Source organism: Chiloscyllium punctatum, chromosome 36 (assembly GCF_047496795.1).
Source record: "Chiloscyllium punctatum isolate Juve2018m chromosome 36, sChiPun1.3, whole genome shotgun sequence".
In the NCBI taxonomy this organism is placed as follows: Eukaryota; Metazoa; Chordata; class Chondrichthyes; order Orectolobiformes; family Hemiscylliidae; genus Chiloscyllium; species Chiloscyllium punctatum.
In genome coordinates this window covers 74,216,913-74,237,960 of record NC_092774.1, presented here as the reverse complement: position 1 = coordinate 74,237,960, position 21,048 = coordinate 74,216,913, and the positions used below count along the sequence as shown (strand labels likewise).

Below are 21,048 nucleotides of genomic sequence, written 5' to 3'. Positions count from 1 at the left end.
CAGTAACGGTGAACAGATGAGCTAAACTATTAAAAAACCGAATAAATCCCTTCTAACTACTGACTGTTCCGGAATAAAACAAGATTCTCGTGAAATGCTGATCCAATAAATATGATTCCCTCTCCTAACAAAAAATGGAATTTAGTCGCTCAGATTACAGCCAGGTTACGTGTCTGTTGGAACACTCTGTGTCGCCTTCTGTTGAATCTTCTGTCAGGAATGCCCTTCTCAGTTTTTTTTAAATGATGCATTCTCTAATAAAGAGATGACTCACATCCAATTTCCCCCTCTCAATTGAACTGAGAATTCTTGGTTCTCGCGAGAGGTAGTTAGAGATCTGGGTGTTCAGTCGATTGTACCCTGAAGGTGCATATCTTTTATATCTTTCCCCTCTCACCCTAAACCATAAAGCCCTCTAGTTCTTGACTCCCCGACCCCAGGGAAAAGACTTTGCCTATTTATAAAGAGACCTAAGGGGCAACTTTTTCATGTAGGGGGTGGTGCCGATCCTTTCAGGCGTGGGAACATTTTGACTACATTACTTTCTCTGTCTCGATTTCGCATGACTTGAAAAGCCTCAATCGGGCCAGATTTCAAACTTCTGTACTCCGAAGAGAGCTGTCCCAAATTTCCAATCGACCCTCATCGCTGACATCCCTCAAACACTGCACCACTCACGTCAACTTTTTCAACGCTATCTCCAATCATTTCACTTCGCTGCTTTCTGTCCCATTGGTCCTCCAGGGAGCCCAACCTCGTTTTACGAAGGTGCTTTTTGAGAAAATTAAACAAGCACTTTCGCGCGAGTCATGAAACTCGGGCTCGTCCGGGATTTGAACCCGGGATCTCTCGCATGCCTGCGTCGGCGAAGACCCAAAGCGAGAATCATACCCCTAGACCAACGAGCCACACGGTTGGCGCGCCGGTGTCACTGCCCCCGCCCTACCTCTTGAACCAGCTGAGTCTTGCTCAGAGTAAAGTCCAGTTGACATTGACTAGGCTGGGGCTGTTTTCTCTGGAACGTCGGAGGTTGAAGGGTGACTTTATGGAGGTTTACAAAATTATGAGGGGCATGGATAGGATAAATAGGCAAAGTCTTTTCCCTGAGGTCGGGGAGTCAAGAACTAGAGGGCTTTAGGGTTTAGAGTGAGAGGGGAAAGATGTAAAAGAGACCTAAGGGTCAACTTTTTCACGCAGGGGGTGGTGCGTGTATGGAATGAGCTGCCAGAGAAAGTGGCGGAGACTGGTACAATTGCAACATTTAAGAGGCGTTTGGATGGATATATGAATAGGAAGGGTTTGGAGGTATATGGGCCGGGTGCTGGCAGGTGGGACTAGATTGGGGTGGGATATCTGGTCGGCATGGACGGGTTGGACCGAAGGGTCTGTTTCCATGCTGTACATCTCTATGACTGTATGAACAGCTGCTTCTCATTCTGTCTCTCTGCTGCCGTTTGCCCGTCCCCAGGAACCGGGCCCTCTCTGCTGGCAGAAAATTAAACCGTTTTCTTTCTCAACTTTTCTCTGACACCGGAGTGACCAGTGACAAGTATTGCCCTCCTCAACATAGGGCACAGAGAACAGGAGAAGACCCCGCAGACCTCCACGAGTGTGTCATCTCAACTCTGCATACTGGGCCTGTGGATCAATGTGAAATATTTACGTCGAAGTTTTTTGGGAAGCAGATGAGAAGGCGAGGTGCACAACAGTGCGCCGTTATACGGGAAAGCTGCTAAACTCGACATTGAGTAAAGAGGGAAGATGGTATCCCTTCTGGGTTATGCTCCCATCACGCACCGGCAGACATATCGCCGACGAACAAATACTAACTCTGTCTAAATTGCCACATTCTGTTTTTACGAACCGTGATTTCACTCAGAAGCACAATTTACCTGCTCCCTCCTGAATATCCTTCCAGGCTCGAACATACCTTTCAGGTGAAGCAGCACTTTACCTGCACATTTTCCGCAACCTCGTCTACTGCATTCGCTCGTCTTCGTGACTTTAAAGCTCTGCCGAATCACGATAGATCCTTTCAGGCATGGGAGCATTTTCACAGCATTATTTCCTGTTTCTAGGCCCCTACTGACTTGGAAAACTTCGGTTCTCCGAGGAGAGCTGGCCCAATTTTGCAATCTACCTTTATTGCTGACATTCCTCAAACACCGCACCACTCACGTCAACCTGTTCAACGCGATCGCCAACCATTTCACTGCCCCATTCGTACTCCAGGCAGCACAACCTCGTTTCACGAAGGTGCTTTTTGAGAAAAGTAATCGGGCATTTTTGCACAAATCAAGTTAAGAGACGCAGCCTCGTCTGGGATTTGAATCCCAGACCGCGCACAAGTCTGTACAGTTAAAGACTCTCTGGGAAAATTATGCCCCTAGACCAACAAGCCAAAGAGCGGTTCATTCCTCATCCACCGCACACCTCTTGAGCTAGCTGAGGATTGCTTAGTGTGAAATACATTTGACATTGCTCTCAGAATTGCTCGTGACAAAGAGATTCCAAAACAGCTGCTTCTCATTCTGTCTCCCTGCTGCTGTTTGTCCCGTCCCCAGGAACCGGGCTCCCTCCACTGTTTCGAAGCTTTTCTCTTGCACCCGAGTGGCCAGTGACAAGCATTGCCCTCCTCAACATAGGATACAGAGAACAGGAGACCACTCAGAGGTTGTCAGCTCAACTGTACACATTGGGCCAGTATATCATTGTGAAATATTTATGTCGAAGCTTTTGTGGGGAGCGGATGAGAATGCAAGGTGCAGAACAGAGCGCCGTTATACGGGAAAGCTGCTAAAGACGACGTTGAATGAACAGGAGAGAATGGTCTCTCTTTTGGGTTACCGTCCCAACACGCACACATTGTGCCATTCTCCTGCATTGCTCGGCAGTTTTTCCAGAGAAGTATTCAGCTTTTCATCTGGCGGGTGGCAGGCACGTTTGAGAATGAGGTCAGAAGATCTTCACTGCTGTCGTGTCATATGTTGTTGTGCAGACATATCGTCGATGTGCAAAAATAAACTTTGTCTAAATTCCCACATTCTGTTTTTCGAACTGTGATTTCGCTCAGAATCACTAATTTTCAAAACTCGCAATATTCAAACTTTAACAAAGTGCTCATAGAAATGATTATTGAACACCTGGAAGAAATTCTTCCAAACTTACCTGGGGAATTTCGCTTTGAGGGGTCTTGAACTTTAAGTGGAAGGAAGGGAAGTTTGCCTCGAGGCTGTTTAATGTGGAGATGTGTTCTCCATGTAAACTGGTCGTAGTTGACCATCCCAGTGCTTCCTGATGCAGGGCTGCCTGACCCCCAGGGAGGTTTACTTGTCGCAACTGGAGTGAATCCAGAGAGGGAGCAGATTCTGCAAAGGTGCTCAAATACTTTCTTTCTCCCTTTTAGGTATTTTCCTTGTGTATTCCCTCAGTTTGGCGCGTATGCAGTTTGCACCCTGGAAAATGATTGCTTTTTTCCTCATGTTCACAATTAAAAGTGTAGTTTCTCATGGAACTGAGCCGCATTGCAAGGATTGTCATATTGATATATATATATATATATATATATATATATATATGTACACGTATTTAGTTTAAGATTAGATTAGATTTGAATGAAGTTTTCCTCTAAACACACCTGAGCCTATCTGGCTGCATGAGGGATTTCAGGTTTCTGTGTGCTGGGGATTATGTGATCAGCAGGCATCTGGCAAACTACAGGAAATGCCACCTATGTTGTGTTCGTTTAAGTGTACTGCCAATGATCACTTATTTTGTGATTTTTTTTGCAGGAAGACGTGCCGAAAGAAATCTGAAAACAAATGATCCATCAACTTCTGACTGAGCCACTTGATTCATTGATACTTGAACATCAGCAGCCATTCCAATCGAGAATACATGGTTGCTTTTGTTTGCTTGAGAGATTTTGGACACTGGTGCGGCAGGAAGAATACTGAGACACAGAGTGAGGGAGATTTAGTGCGCTGACTGTGAAAAGTGCTTCACACCATTTACTCAGCTTGGGGGAATCAAAGTCTCACCCCTTACGGTGGGAAAGACTATGTCCCCGTTCTGATTGTAATTTCAAACCCAGACCAACACAAGGAAAGCTCCCCCAATGGGGAAACTGTGGAAATGTGGGGACTGAGGGAAAGGATTCCCTTCCCCATCCGTGTTGGAAACGCACAGACGTATTCACAGCGGTGTGAGGCCATTCACCTGCTCGGTGTGCAGGAAGGGCTTAAGTCGGATCAGCCATCTGGAGACGCACGGGTGGGTCCACAAGTGAGAGAAGCCATTCACGTGCCCCATGTACGGAATAGGGTTCACTCAGTCAGCTGCACTGCTGACCCACCAGTGGGTCCACACCAGAGAGAGGCCGTCCACCTTCTGTCAGTGCCGGAAGGGCTTCACCTGCTCCTCCCACCTGCGGAGGCACCAGCGCGTTCACGTGCCATTGCAGGGGGATGGAAGGAGCGATGGCCGAGCGCCGCTAACAACCCAGCTCTGGGGACTCTCAGGTTCGAATCCCGTCGCGGCAGATGGCAGAATTGGGATTCGGTCAGTAATCTGGACTTCAGAATCTAAGGATGAAACCGTTATCGGAGGGCAAAAACCCACCTGATTCACCCATATCCTTTTCAGTGATGGAAACTGTCGTTGCGGGAAAGGATTCACTCAGTCATCCCAGCTGCATGCTTTACCCGGCTGTACGAAGGATCCAGTTACAAAGGGACAACTCAACTGACCAATAATAAAGAAAGTGTGGTGGGAGGAGTGGGGGTGTGTGTGGCACTTTGAGCTTGAGGTGCTTTTTTTTTAAGAAAAGCTACTTTTTGTACGCCTTGTGATGTGGAAATCTGAAGCTGTAACAAATTTGGGTCGCAGTAATGGTTACCTGAACTTACCGTCAGGCTTAAACTCTCATTGAAAGCTGGGAGATCCTACAGCTTCTTAATTCTTTCAGCCACCAGCACCGAGTTTCCAATGTTGTGTCTCAGAATGAGCAGTGAATGAGTAGCTAGTATTGTTCGAAATCGTAAATTTTTCAGGACTGCAGGTTTATTGTTTCATTGGCATTGCAAAGTTCACTGGCAACAGTGGGAGGTGTGGGCTGTATTCACTGGAAACAAAGTTTTAAAATGACACAAACACCAGGGTATAGTCCAACAGGTTTATTTGGAAACACTAGGTTTTGGAGCGCTGTTCCTTCATCAGGTAGCTGTTGAGTGGGATGGTAAGACACAGAATATGTAGCAAAAGATTATATGTCATGCAACATAAATGATATATTGAAGAAACCTGTTAAGTCTTTCATCTTTTAAAATGGGTTGCAGATTTTGGTTCATTAATCTGTAAATCCCAGAACTTCTTTTTAGTAACATTCTCCAGGTAACTTAATATTTTATCAAGGGAGGTGACACCTGAGTTCAGATAAGGCATGAGAGCTGAGAGGTTAGAGTCTGTCTGTATCCCAGTCTTGAGTAAGACTGGTTCTATTTCCAAACATATAATACTGCAGATGCAATTCACTCCAAAGACTTCTATGTGTGAGTGCATTCATGAGACAGAGCGTCTGTGTGTGTGCGTGTGCATGCTGGGTAAAGTGTGCGTGTGATGGAGTATAATTGTGTGAGAAGGTGTGTGCATGGATGTGAGTGTGAAGGGTGTATCAATGTGTGTCTGAGTGAGAGCCTGTCTATCAGAGAGGGTCTGCACGACCGTGTGAGTACTTGAGTGTGTGTGTGTGTGAGTGTGAGTGAGAGAGAGAGAGAGATAGAGAGAGATTGAGTTTGTGTGTGTATTGTGTAGCTCGGTCTCCTGTAGTGAGACATGAATCCAAGGTCTCAGCTGAGGTCATTCTCTGTGTTCCAAACTTGTTAACAGCCTCTGCTCGGCCACTAGAAATGATTAAGTAGTTAAGCAGTTTCCCAACACACACTGGAGAGGGCAAGGTGAAGGGCTTATGTCTGAAACATTGATTCTCCTGCTCCTAGGATACTGCCTTACCTGCTGTGCTTTTTCAACACCACACTCTCGACTCTGATCTCCAGCAACTGCAGTTCTCACATTCTCCTCATGGGCGAGGTGGGACTTGTCTTTTATTCACTCTTACAGCCTGTCCTTGTTTGTGGCCTAACTGTGCATCTATCAATGCAAGCTTCAGAAATATTTCTAAAGCTTGTTTTTTTTAAAAGAACATTCTTCCAGACTTTAACAACGTTTCTGAATATATGATTTTAGCTATTCTCAATTTTAAAAATCAGTCATTTCTCGCGCACCCTGTTTCCCAGGAAGAATCGTCACCACCCAGTCTCTCTCTCTCCTTAAAAGGGCTTGATACAGCGATCAAAGAGGGCTGAGGCACCAGAAAGGACGGGGTGGGGCGCTGGTGGGGGTGGAGAACGGAGAGAAATGGAGAGGGGGACAGAGGTTGGGTGATAGAGAAGGACTGGGGTTCAGAGGGTTATGGGGAGAGAATGGGAGTGCAATGTGAGGAGAGGGAATGGGCATGGGGCAGTGGGCGAGGAGAAAATGGACGGGGGTTGGGGGGGGGGGGGGGGTAGAGTGTGAAGAGAGTTTGCACAATCCTACCTTCCCAGAACTGGTATCAGTGTCCCACGAACGAACCCACTCCTCCCAAGCAGACTTGTGGCAATCATTTCTCAATATACGCGTGGCTTAGGCAGTGGAATCATATCATCCCGACAGGTCATTCACACCAACTTTCCCAACAGCATCCCATCCAGACACACTCGATTATGCTACAGCTCTGCAATTTCAAATAGCTATTTTCTGATGAAGGGTTTTGCCGGAAACGTCGATTCTCCTGCTCCTCGCACGCTGCCTGACCTGCTGTGCTTTTCCAGCACACACTCTCGACCCTCATCTCCAGCATCTGCAGTCGTCACTTTCGCCCTGTATGGGGTGAATGTTCTATGCAGAGTCTTTTGAATCTCTTCAAATCTTTCCTCCTCACCCTAAACCTATTCCCTCTAGTTTTGGAATACCTCTACCCTGAGGTAAAGGCAGGAACGTTGAGAAGCCAGACAAAATGCAAAAGGAATAAAACTTCGAGGCACAGGGGAAAAAAAATATTTCGGCAAAAAAAAAATGGCGTTGGCATTTTTCTCTCGTATTCGCATTTGGACACTTAAAATTTGTCATGATCTGCAGGTGCCCGTGTTGGACTGGGGTGTACAAAGTTAAAAATCACACAACACCAGGTTACAGTCCAACCGGCTTGTTTAGAAACACTTAGCTTTCGGAGCACTGCTCCTTCATCAGGCGGTTGTGGAGTGTAAGATCAGAAGATCATAAATTCTGTGTGACCATGTTATTCTCCACAACCACCTGATAAAGGAGCAGCGCTCCAAAAACCCGTGCTTCCAAATAAGTCTGTTAGACTATAACCAGGAGTTTTGTGATTTTTAACTTTAAAATTTATCAGTAACACCAGCATCGTGACAGAGCATACTGAGCATGCTCCGCGGTGTCAGTAAGCACTGCGCATGCCTGCCGGTGTCAGCAAAGCACTGCGCATACTCCCGGGTGTCCGCGAAAAAGGCGCATGAGCTCCTTTCCATGGACCAATGGAGAACCTTGGAGGATCCGAAGGAGTCTGGTCCTCCTGCCAATCAGAGTCGGCCGTTGTCGAAATGCGGAAGTTGGATCGTGAGCTCTGAAGCCGCTGATGCTGCTCTTTTGTCACTGAATGAAGATTAAACCTCACCCCAGACTATAAATTCCTTCCTCTGTCTAAAATTTGTGAGTATAATGTTTTTGTCACCACGTTTTCCACTTTCTTTTCAATCTGGGGTTCAATTATTGATTTGTAGCAACTGAAAGGAAAGAGTGAATCGAGGGAGGGGACAGACTCTGGAAAAGTTGATCCAGGCCTGTGTCTCACTTTGCAAACGCAGTGCCACAATGGAAGGTATAGCCTTTGATGTATGTCAAAAAAAAAGCAGAAAGGAGTGCATCGTTTATGGAGTGATAAGTTGAGATGTGGCGAAAGTGAGATGCTGGAGATCAGAGTTGAAAAGTGTGGCGCTGGCAAATCACAGCAGGTAAGGCAGCAACTGAGGAGGAGAGTCGACGTTTCGGGCACAAGCTCTTCATCAGGAACGATGTGTGGATGGACAAAGGGGCCTTAGCGTCCTTCGAAACCAGTTACTGCCAGTTGTCAGACAGGTGCAGCAAGCAATGAGCAAAGCAAGTGATATATTAGCAAGAGGAATTGAGTTCAGAAGTATGGATGTCTTTCAGCAGTTAGGCCGGTCATTGAATGTATTCAAGGCTGAGTTCATTTGACTTCGATGAACAAAGAAATGGATGGTTTTGGGGGAAGGCAAGAAAATAGTTTTAAGACCAGGAAAGAACAGTTACAGAGTCATACAGCACAGAAACAGACCCTTCAATCCAACTAGTCCATGCTGACTATATTCACAAACTAAACTAGTCCCACCTGCCAATGTTTGGCTGATATCCTTCTGAAACTTTTCTATTCGTGCACTTATTCAAATTTTTAAAAAATGTTCTAAGTGTACCTGCGTTCATTACTTCCTCTGGACATTCATTTGACACACACTCAACTCTCTTAAACGAAAAATGTGCTCCTTGTGTCTTTTTAAAATTTTTCTCTTCTCACCTTAAAAAGATTGCTCCCTATTCTTGAAACAACAGCTGATATTGACCTCATCTATGCCCCTCGTGATTTTATAAACCTCAATAAGGTCACCTCTCAACCTCCTTTGTTCCAGTGAAAAAGTTCCAGCCTATTCACTTAGATGTAAGTAGATCCATATTCAGTTATGATCTGTTCAATGCTTGTGCAGGCTCGAAAGACCAAATAGCCAACTCCTGCTCCCAATTCTCTCACTGTGGCCACGACAGCAAGACATAAGACATAGGAGCAGAAATTAGTCCATTCAGCCCATCAGGTCTGTTCATACCATTCAATTGTGGTTGATAGGTTTCTCAACCCCATTCTTCCGCGCTCTACCTGGAACTCTCCATCCCCGTGATACTCAGGAACCTATCTACCTCAGTCTTAAATATCCTCAGTGACCTGGCCTCTACAACCTTCTGCAGGAATGAATTCCATAGATTCACTACTCTTTCACTGAAGAAGTATCTCCTTATCTGCATTCTAAAATGCCCTCCCTTTCCTCGAAGGCTGTGCCCTCAGGTCCTAGTCTCTCCTACCAATGGAAACATCCTCTGAAAGTCTACTCTGTCCAGGCCAGTCATTATTCTGTATGTTTCCATGAGATCCCCTGAGTGTGGGCCTGTTAATCAGCATGAAACAGACCCTTCCGGATGAGGTACAGCAGGGATTAGGTTCAGCAATGAGAGAATAGAGGGAGAGTATGTGGGACAGAGATTTTCAGCTTCTAGGGAATAAGAGAGGAAAGAGAGTTTAGCATAAATTAGAATTGATCGGATGGGTCAAGGAGTGGCAGATGGGGTTTAATTCAGAGAAATGTGAGGTGTTGCATTTTGGTCCAGCAATCCAGGCAGGACTGACACAGTTAAGGGGCTTGTCGCAGAACAAAGAGACCTTGGAGTGGAGGTTCATAGTTCCTTGAAGGTTGAGTCTTACATAGACAGTATAGTGAACAAGGTGTTTGGTATGCTTTACTTTATTGGTCAGAGTATTCAGGATAGGAACTGGGAGATCAGTTTGCGGCTGTACAGGACATTGGTTAGGCCACTTTTGGAATACTGCATTCAATTCTGGTCTCTGTCATGTAGGGAAGATGTTATGAAACTTTGAGGGGGGGGTCAGAAAATATTTAGAAGGCTGTTGCCAGATTTGGAGGGTTTGAGCTGCAGGAAGAGGCAGAATAGGCCAGGGAGATATTTTCTTTGGAGCATCAGAGGCTGAGTGGTAACCTTTAAAGAAGTTTATAAGGGGCATGGATAGGCTGAATACCCAAGGTCTTTTCTCCATGGTAGGGGAGTCCAGAACTAAAGGAGCAGAAGTTTAAGGTGAGTAGGGAAAGGGACCTGAGGGGCAACGTATTTTCAGACAGAGGGTGGAACGTGTATGGAACGAACTGCCAGAGGAAGTGGGGAGGCTGGTACAATGACAACATTTAAAAGCCACTGGATGGGTACTTGAATAGGAAGGGTTTAGAGGGATGAGTCAAACGCTGGCAAATGGGACTAGATTAGTTTGTGAAATATAGTTGGCACGGATGAGTTGGGCCAAAGGGTCTGTTTCTATGCTCTATGACGTTAATCATCTTCAGTGAAAGTAAAAGTGTTGTTGTGAAGACTGGACTTTCAGAGCAGCTTTCAAAAATGTTTTGTCCTTACTCAGAGCAGAAGAAGTTACAATGAAATCTTTCATTTGTGAGACAACAACTGAGTGAATGAGTACATCTGGGATTTGGTGGAAAGTGGGAATTCATTGCACTGTGGGGATGAAACCCTAACCTATCCAGTCATTTCTGCTGGTAGGTGAGACGAGGCCCCAAGATTAGGGGAAGTAGATTTAGGACAGAGATGAGGAGGAACTGCTTTTCCTGGGAATAGTGAAACTATGGCAGTCTCTGCCCAAGGAAGCAGAGAAGGCAGCTTCGTTAAGTATATTCAAGATACAATTAGATGGGTTTCTGCATAATTGGGGAATTAAGGATAGTTGGGACACTGCAGGCAGGAGGAGCTGAGATGATGGATAGATCAGCCATAATCTTAATGAATGGCAGAGCAGGCAGGACGGGCCAAATGACTGACTCCTGCTTCTATTACTATGAACCTAGAACCCTGCATTTCCCATGGCTAAGCCAACTATCCTGCACATCCCTGGACACGATGGGCAATTTAGCCTGGCCAATCCAAATCAAGGCTGGTGAGCAATGTCGTGATGTGGAAATGAACCTCAGAGAATGATAGAAAGGGACAAGGAGAGTAAATATACCAGCAATCAAAACTGGATTCAGAAGATCACAGAAACTGAAACTAAAAACTGAATGTGAGCTGCATTGTAACAGAAGTGAAATGAATTGACTGAACACATTGAAGAGAATAATTATGATCGGAGACTCCTTTAGAGGGACATGGCTTCAGGATGGCAAGGACTGGATCCTGAATATCGAGGGGGTAGTCAAATGGGAAGCTCAGTAAAGGTAGAGGGTTGGTACTGCTCATCAAAGCACTGATCACAGGGTAGTCTGGTGTCAGCTTGGATTTCAGGTCCGGATTTCTCTGTCCTCTGTTGATCTCCCTGTTCCCACAGAGTAAGATGTTGGTCTGTTCTCAGCTCTGCTGGATTTCTGCTGAAGCTTTAACACCCCCTTTTACGCGTTCGGGAAAAGTAAAACATTTAGTCAATCGAGACCCAATCCATAATCTCCTAGACTGTCAACTAGTCCAAGTAAATCTGAAGTAGGGGTCTCCCAGGACTCTGAGAGTGCTCTACCTGAGGAATTCTCTCTCCCTTACATCGAACTATTAATATCCAGCTATGATTTACAACCATACTTGCACCAACAGAAATAAAGCATCTGTTACCAAATAGACATATAGATATACAGCATGGAAACAGGGTTTCTCTATTACACACATAGAACCACACTCTCCATGGGGATGAATTTGAATTTGCAGCATTACATTTGCAGATACATTCTAGTTTGCACAAAAATTCTAAATTGGAGGAAGGACAAATGTGACGGTATTAGGCAAGAAGTTTCAAAAGCTGATTGTGCGCAAATGTTTGCAGGTAAAGGGTCGCTGGAAAATGGGAAGCCTTCAGGACTGTGATAACTAGAGTCCAGAGAAAGTATATTCTTCTTAGGGTGAAAGGAAAGGCTGGTAGGTATAGGGAATGCTGGATGACTGGAGAAATTGTGGGTTTGGTTAAGAAAATGAAGGAAGCATATGTCAGGTATAGACAGGATAGATCGAATGAAGCCTTACAGTATAAAGGCAGTAGGAGTATACTTAAGAGAGAAATCAGGAGTGGAAAACAGGGGACATGAGATAGCTTTGGCAACTAGAGTTAAGGAGAATCCAAAGGGTTTTTACAAATACATTAAAGACAAAAGAATAAGTAGGGAGAGAATAGGGCCCCTCAAAGATCAGCAAGGTGGCCTTTGTGTGGGTCCGCTGGAGATGGGGGAGATACTAAACGGGTATTTTGCATCAGCATTTACTGTGGAAAAGGACATGGAAGACATAGAATGTAGGGAAATAGATGGTGACATCTTGAAAAATGTCCATATTACAGAGGAGCAAGTGCTGGATGTCTTGAAATGAATAAAAGTGGATAAGTCCCCAGGACCTGATCAAGTGTACCCTAGAACTCTGTGGGAATCTAAAGAAGTGATTGTTGGGCCTCTTGCTGAGATATTTGTATCATTGATAGTCACAGGTGAGGTGTCGGAAGACTGGGGGTTGATTAATGTTGTGCCACTGTTAAAGAAAGGTGGTAAAGACAAGCCACGGAACTATAGACCAGTGAGCCAGACGTTGGTGTTGTTGGAGGGAATCAAACTGAGGGACAAGATGTACATATATTGGAAAGGCAAGGACTGATTAGGGATAGTCAACATGGCTTTACGTTTGGGAAATCATGTCTCACAAACTTGAATGAGTTTTTTTGAAGAACTAACGAAGGGAACTGATGAGGGCAGAGAATAGATGTGATCTATATGGACTTCAGTAAGGTGTTCGACAAGGTTCCCCATCGGTTGAGCAATTCATCAACTTCACCAACACATTCCACCCTGACCTTAAATTTACCTGGACTATCTCTGACACCTCGCTCCCCTTCCTGGACCTCTCCATCTCCATTAGTGACGACTGACTTGACACTGACATTTTTTACAAACCCACTGACTCCCATAGCTACCTGGATTACACCTCTTCCCACCCTATCTCTTGCAAAAATGCCATCCCGTATTGCCAATTTCTCCGCCTCCGCCGTATCTGCTCCCAGGAGGACCAGTTCCACCATAGGACACACCAGATGGCCTCCTTCTTTAGAGACCGCAATTTCCCTTCCCATGTGGTTAAAGATGCCCTCCAACGTATCTCGTCCACATCCCGCACCTCCGCCCTCAGACCCCACCCCTCCAACCGTAACAAGGACAGAACGCCCCTGGTGCTCACCTTCCACCCTACAAACCTTCGCATCAACCAAATCATCCACCGACATTTCCGCCACCTCCAAAAAGACCCCACCACCAGGGATATATTTCCCTCCCCACCCCTTTCCGCCTTCCGCAAAGACCGTTCCCTCCGTGACTACCTGGTCAGGTCCACACCCCACTACGACCCACCCTCCCATTCTGGCACTTTCCCTTGCCACCGCAGGAACTGTAAAACCTGTGCCCACACCTCCTCCTTCACCTCTATCCAAGGCCCTAAAGGAGCCTTCCACATCCATCAAAGTTTCACCTGCACATCCACCAATATCATTTATTGTATCCGTTGCTCCCGATGTGGTCTCCTCTACATTGGGGAGACTGGGCGCCTCCTAGCAGAGCGCTTTAGGGAACATCTCCGAGACACCCGCACCAATCAACCAAACCGCCCCGTGGCCCAACATTTCAACTCCCCCTCCCACTCTGCCAAGAACATGGAGGTCCTGGGCCTCCTTCACCGCTGCTCCCTCACCACCAGACGCCTGGAGGAAGAACGCCTCATCTTCCGCCTCGGAACACTTCAACCCCAGGGCATCAATGTGGACTTCAACAGCTTCCTCATTTCCCCTTCCCCCACCTCATCCTAGTTTCAAACTTCCAGCTCAGTTACTGTCTCCTTGACTTGTCCGACCTGCCTATCTTCTTTTCCACCTATCCACTCCACCCTCTCCTCCTTGACCTATCACCTTCATCTCCTCCCCCACTCACCCATTGTACTCTATGCTACTCTCTCCCCACCCCCACCCTCCTCTAGCTTATCTCTCCATGCTTCAGGCTCACTGCCTTTATTCCTGATGAAGGGCTTTTGCCCGAAACGTCGATTTCGCTGCTTGTTGGATGCTGTCTGAACAGCTGTGCTCTTCCAGCACCACTAATCCAGTAAAGGTTCCCCATGGGAGACTGGTGAGCAAGGTTAGATCTCATGGAATACAGGGAGAACTTGCCATTTGGATACAGAACTGGCGCAAAGGTAGAAGGTGGTGGTGGAGGGTTGTTTTACAGACAGGAGGCCTGTGACCAGTGGAGTGCCACAAGGATCTGTGCTGGTTCCACTACTTTTCATCATTTTATATAAATGATTTGGATGTGAGCATAAGAGGTATAGCTATACGTTTGCTGATGACACTAAAATTGGAGGTGTAGTGGACAGCGAAGAAGGTTACCTCAGATTAGAACGAGATCTTGATCAGATGGGCCAATGGGCTGAGAAGTGGCAGATGGAGTTCAATTCAGATAAATGTGAGGAGCTGCATTTTAGGAAAGCAAATCTTAGCAGTAGTTATACACTTAATGGTAAGGTCCTAGAAAGTATTGCTGAACAAAGAGGTCTTGGAGTGCAGTTTCATAGCTCCTTGAAAGTGGAGTCGCAGGTAGTGAAGAAAAGGATAGTGATTGGATAGTGAAGAAGGCATTTGGTCTGCTTTCCTTTAATAGTCAGAGTATTGAGTACAGGAATTGGGAGGTCATGTTGCGGATGCACAGGACATTGGTTAGGCCACTGTTGGAATATTACATGCAGTTCTGGTCTCCTTCCTGTCGGAAAGATGTTGTGAAACTTGAAAGGGTTCAGAAAATATGTACAAGGATGTTGCTAGGATTGGAAGATTTGAGCTATAGGGAGAGGTTAAATAGGCTAGGGCTGTTTTCCCTGGAGCGTCAGAGGCTAAGGGGTGATCTTACAGAGATTTATAAAATCATGAGGGGCTTGGATAGGATAAATGGACAAAGTCTTTCCCCTGGGGTGGGGGAGTCCAGAACTAGAGGGTATAGGTTTAGTGTGAAAGGGACCTAAAGAGGCAACTTCTTCACTCAGAGGGTGGTATGTGTATGGAATGAGCCGCCAGAGGAAGTGGTGGAGGCTAGTCTGGATGGGCATATGAATAGGAAGAATTTGGAGGGATATGGGCAAGTTGCTGGCAGGTGGGACTTGATTGGGTTGGGATATCTGGCCGTCATGGATGAGTTGGACTAAAGGGTCTGTTTCCATGCTGTCCATCTATGACTGTATAACCCTAAATGCACAATGTGCTGGCAGTCAATGCAGGCAGCCAATACATGTAATATTTTGTAAATTCCACTTTGCAAATCGAAGTGGTCTGACTCAAGATTGGGATACAGACAGACTCTGACCTCACTCCTTTCATGCATTATCTGAGCTGAGATGTCACCTTTTCTTATAAAACCTTACGTTATCTCGAGAAGGAGCCTGACAGGAGGTTCTGGGACTTGCATATTATTGATACCTGCAACCCATTCTAAAAGATGAAAGACTTAACAATCCAGGTTCGTTCAGTATATCATTTCAGTGGCAGGACACTGTAATGTTTTTCCATAAATTCTGTGTCTTATGATCATGTACTCCACAACCAACTGAATAAGTTGCAGCACTCCGAAAGCCAGTGCTTTGAAATAAACTTGGACTGTAACCTGGTATTGTGGTATATGTAACTTTGTCCATGTTGGGGTGGATTCGCCATGTTCAATGACCCATAGTGTTCTGTTTTGGATGGGTTTAGGTGGATTTGCAGTGTTCTGTTACCCATATTGTCAAGGGATGTGCAGGTTAGGGTGGATTGGCTGTGCTAACTTAACCTACACACCCCTGGGCACTATGGGTAAGATGGATTCACTGTGCTAAATTCACTCTGTCATTAAGAGACTGGCGCGTGTAAGGAATGAGCTGCCAGAGGAAATGGGTGTACAATTATGACATTTGAAAGGCATCTGGATGAAAATATAAAATGGAAGGGTTTAGAGGGTTGTGGGCCAAATGCTGGCAAATGGGTCTAGATTAATTTAGAATATTTGGTTGGTATCGACGAGTTGGACTGTTTCCATGCTGTCTATCTCTGACTCTGGCTTGCCACATCTGTATGTTCAGTTTCTCTCTGGTGTCGGTTTTAATGCCTTTGATGTCTTATTTTGCTCTCTCCTTTCCAGGGATGTTAACCACTTCATGTCTGGTTGTTCCTCAAGAACTTGCATTGCAGGTTCACCCTGAACTGACACTATTTTTGGAGCTTCCCAAAATCAGACCTGCTCACTCTCAGCAGGGGAGTTATCCAAAATTCAGAGAGATGTCAGTCTTGAAGTTTTTGCTGTTCTGCCCCTGTAAGATCCTGAATCAACACCTTCAGGAGAATTAGTTAGAGCGGTGTGAGAACAGAGGGGGAGAGAGAGTGGGATGGTGCTTTCCATATTCAGCGTGGAATAACAAAAGAAAAGAATGTTCTGCAGAAAGTAGAATTGCTTGTTCTGAATTTCTACCTTGCACTGACAATCATGACTTTTGTCATCTCTTTTTACAAAGCATTTGATGATCTGAAGACGGAAGTTTCAAAATCAACAGATGAAGGGCTGATGCCTGATGCCTGAAACATCAACTTTCCTGCTCCTCGGATGCTGCCGGACCTGTTGTAATTTTCCAGCGCCGCACTGTTCAACTCTGACTCTCCAGCTTCTGCAGTCCTCACTTCGACGTCAATGTCCGACAGTCACTCAATCCATCAGGACTGCAACAATTTTTGACTGTGATTCTCTGAGAAGGAGCAAAGCCTTTTGGTTCCTGTTGGAGCACGTCTTCAGCATCAATGGGACTGGATGAGAGACCCTACTGTTGCAGCGGACTGATTGTGGAACCTGAAGCAGTTATACAGCCTAGAAAGAGGAATTCACGGCAGGGAGGGGCTGTACATGTGTTTGTGTGCAGCTGAAGCTTCGGCCATGGAGAAACCCAATGGATCCCGCCCCGTGCAGAAACCGTGGAAGTGTGGCGACTGCGGAAAAGGCTTCCGTGTCCCTTCTATCCTGGAGACTCATCAGTGCAGTCATACTGGGGAGAGGCCATTCATCTGCCCCAAGTGCGGAAAGGCCTTCAGCAATTCCTCCGACCTGGTGAGGCACCAGCGGGTCCACACGGGAGAGGCCCTTCAGCTGCCCCGAGTGTGGGAAGGGCTTTACCCAGGCCTCCACCCTGCTGGCCCACAGGCAGGGGCACACTGGAGAGAGGCTGTTCTTCTGCAATGAGTGTGGGAAGGCCTTCAGCAATTCCTCAATCCTGCTGGCCTACCGGCAGGTGCACACTGGGGAGAGGCAGTGAGAAGGGCTTTACCCGCGCTTCTCATCTGCGGAGGCACCAGCGAGTTCATGTGCCATCGCAGGGGGATTAAAGAAGGGATAGCCAATTGCCTTATTGACTGGACTATCAACCCAGTTCCGGGGAATCCCAGGTTTGAATCCTGCCATGGCAGATGGTGGAATTGGCTTTCGGTCAGAAATCTGGAGTTCAGAACCTAATGAAGAAATGAATGTTTGGGGGACATCACCCATCTGATTCACTCACATCCCTTTTTAGGGAAAGAAACTGCTAATGTGGGGAAGGATTCACTCGGTCGTCCCAGCTGCATCCTTTACCCTACTCATAACTCCAGACCCACAACAGCATGGTTGACTCTTCATTGCCCACCACTGCCACCGGTTATTGAGTGGGAAAAGACTTACTTGTTTACAGGGTATGGGTTGAAATTGCTGAGTGGGGCAATACTTCCTACAGTTAAGGCTGTACCAAGGATCCAATTACAAACTGACAACTCGGTGGTGACCATAGTAAAGAAGGTGAGGTGGTGTGGGGTGGGGGTGCACGCCTTGACCTTAAGCTGTTTAAAAAGCAGCGACTTTTTCTACACCTTTTTGCTGGGGGGGGTCTGAAGCTGTAACAACGTTGGGTCACAATAAAGGTTACCTGAACTTATCGCCGGGCTCAGACTCTCATTGAAGGCTTTGTGCTCCAAGATGTTTTTGTTTTAAAGCTACTCATTTCATTTCAGCCTCCTGCACTAAGTTTCCAATGTCATGTATCAGATGGAGCAGTGAATGAGTAGCTAGTATCGTTAGAAGTTGTAAATTTTTCAGAAGTGCAGGTACTGCACCGTTTCATCAGCATTGTATAGTTTACTGGCAGCAGTGGGAGATGTGGGCTGGGTTCACTGGAAACGGTGTGGAGGTGCCGGTGTTGGACTGGGGTAGATAAAGTTAAAAATCACACAACACCAGGTTATAATCCAACAGGTTTATTTGGAAGCACTAGCTTTCAGAGTGCTGCTCCTTCATCGGGTAGCTGTTAGCCGGGGAATAATACACCGATTGTATAGCAAAAGATCACAGTGTCATGCGACTGATAGGATCTATTGAACAAAGCTAGATTGTTGTTATGTCTTTCATCTTTTAGAATGGGTTGCAGGTTTTAGTTCATTAATATGTAAATCCCAGAACATCTTTAAAGTCACGTTCTTGAGATGACTTAATGTTTTATTAAAAAAAAGTGACATCTCAGCTCACACAATGCATTAAAGATGTGAGGTTCGAGTCTGTCAGTATTCCAATCTTGAATCAGACAGGTTCTATTTCCAAGGTAGGAATTTATAAAATATTGCATGGATTGACTGCCTGCAGATCGTGTGCTTTTTGAGCAAAATTGAAAGTATCTGCAAATATAATTCGGCCAATACAAATTCACTCCATAGAGTTTGTGTGTGTGTGTGTCGGTGTATATACGAGTTTGTGTGTGAGTGCGTGCGTAAGAGTGAGGTGAGTGTGATGGTGTTTAAGCCTGTAAATGTGTTGTGGGGCGTGTGTGTGTGTGTGTCTATGGGAGAGGGGAGAAGTATGAATAAAAGTGAGAAGTTGCATTTTGCGAAACAAGGAAGGACTGGACATAGTGAGTTTTGAGAAGATTTGTAGCTCAGGTTGAGGTTTTGGATGTACGTTTGCTTGCTGAGCTGCAAGGTTCATTTCCAGACGTTTCGTTACCTACTGGGTAACATCTTCAGTGGGCTTCAGGCGAAGAATGCAGGAATTTTCAGCATTGCTATGTACAGTTAATGGTAGGTCCCTGGGTTGTGTTGTAGAACAGAGACACTTTGGCAGGGTGGGTGGGGGAAGTGGTTAGGGGGTTCAGGTATATAGTTCTTTGAAAGTTGCATCACTGCTAGACAGGTGGAAGAGAAGGCATTTCGCACCATTGCCTTCACTGTCCACCCCATTGAGTGTAGAAGTTGGGACGTCACGTTGAGGTTGTACAGGATGTTGGTGAGGCCACTTTCTGGGTACTGAGTACAGTTTTGGTGGCTCTGTGACAGGAAGAATACTATTAGAGAGGGTTCCGTAAATATTTACCAGGATGTTGCCAGGACTGGAGGGTTTGAGTTATAAGGAAAGGTTGGGACTGTCTTCATTGGAGTGTCGGGGGTTGAGGGGTGACCTTACTAAGATTTATAAAATCATTAGAAATGGAGGTAAAGTGAATAGCAAAGAGCTCTTCCTTCGGACCATAAGACATTGGAGTGGAAGTAAGGTCATAAGTCCACTCCGCCGTTTAATCATGGCTGACGGGCATTTCAACTCCACTTACCCATTCTCTCCACATAGGTCTTAATTCCTTGCGATACCAAGAATTTATCAATCTCTGCCTTGAAGACATTTAATGTCCCGGTCTCCACTGCGCTCCATGCCAATGAAATCCACAGGCCCACCACTCTCTGGCTGAAGAAATGTCTCCTCATTTCCATTCTAAACTGACCCCCTCTAATTATCAGGCTGTGCCCATGGGTCCTAGTCTCCCTGCCTAATGGAAAAAATCTTACCAGCATCCACACTCTTTAAGCCATGCACTATCTTGTAAGTTTCTATTAGATCTGCCCTCAACCTTCTAAATTCTAATGAATATAATTCCAGGATCCTCAGCTGTTCATTGTCTGTTAGGCCTATGATACCAGCAATCATCGTGTGAATCTCCGCTGGACATGCTCCAGTGCCACTATGTCCTTACTGAGGTGTGGGGCCCAAAATTGGACACAGTATTCTAAATGGGGCCTAACCAGAGCTTTATAAAGTTTCAGCAGCACATTGCTGCTTTTACATTCCAACTCTGAGATAAATAACGTCATTATATTTGCTTTCTTAAGCACAGACTCAACCTGCAAGTCAGACTTTAGAGAATCCTGGACCACCAGTCCCAGATCCCTTTTGTACTTTGGCTTTATGAATTTTCTCACTGTTTAGAAAATAGTCCATGCCTGTATTCTTTTTTCCAAAGTGCAAGACCTCACATTTGCTTACATTGAATTTCATCAGCCATTTCCTGGACCACAGTCCTAAACTGTCCAAATCTTTCTGCAGCCTCCCCACCTTCTCAGAACTACCTGCCTGTCTGCCTAACTTTGTATCATCAGCAAACTTCGTAGGAATGCCCCCAGTCCCTTTATCCAGATCATTAATATATAAAGTGAACATCTGCAGCCCCAACACTGAGCCCTGAGGGACACCACTTGTCACCAGCTGCCATTCCGAAAAAGAACCTTTTATCCCAACTCTCTGCCTTCTCTCAGGCAGCCTATCTTCAATCCATGCCAGTAGCTCAACTCCAATACCATGGACCCTCACTTTTCTCAGCAGCCTCCTATGAGGCACCTTACCAAAGGCCTTTTGGAAATCTAGGTAGATGACATCCTCTGGGTTTCCCAAGTCTAACCTACTTGTTAACTCTTCAAGTTTGTCAGGCACGACCTCCCCTTACTAAATCCATGCTGACTTATTTTAATCCAACCATGCACTTCCAAGAATTTAGAAATCTCATCCTTAATGATAGATTTTAGAATTTTATCTACAACTGCGGTTAGGCTAATCGGCGTATAATTTTCCAGCTTTTGTCTTGATCCTTTCTTGAACAAAGGACTTACGACAGTGATTTTCCAATCATCTGGGACTTTCCCTGACTGCAGTGATTTTTGAAAGATTACAACCAACATCTCTGCTAATTCTTCAACCACCTCCCTCAGAACGCTAGGCTGTAGCCATCAGGGCTAGGAGATTTCTCAATTTTTAGACCTTTTAGCTT

The 21,048-nt window shown here is 45.7% G+C and overlaps 1 long non-coding RNA gene and 1 other non-coding gene across 2 annotated transcripts; one reads left to right on the top strand and one right to left on the bottom strand.

Moving 5' to 3' along the window:
- Window positions 1-818: 818 nt before the first annotated feature.
- On the bottom strand, window positions 819-908 carry trnap-ugg (transfer RNA proline (anticodon UGG)). The gene is given in 2 exon segments: window positions 819-854; window positions 873-908. It is a non-coding gene; the product is annotated as a tRNA-Pro (tRNA).
- A 6,618-nt stretch (window positions 909-7,526) lies between these two features.
- On the top strand, window positions 7,527-17,905 carry LOC140460704 (uncharacterized). Its single transcript, XR_011954297.1, has 2 exons — window positions 7,527-7,767; window positions 16,465-17,905. It is a non-coding gene; the product is annotated as an uncharacterized lncRNA (long non-coding RNA).
- The last annotated feature ends 3,143 nt before the right edge of the window (window positions 17,906-21,048 follow it).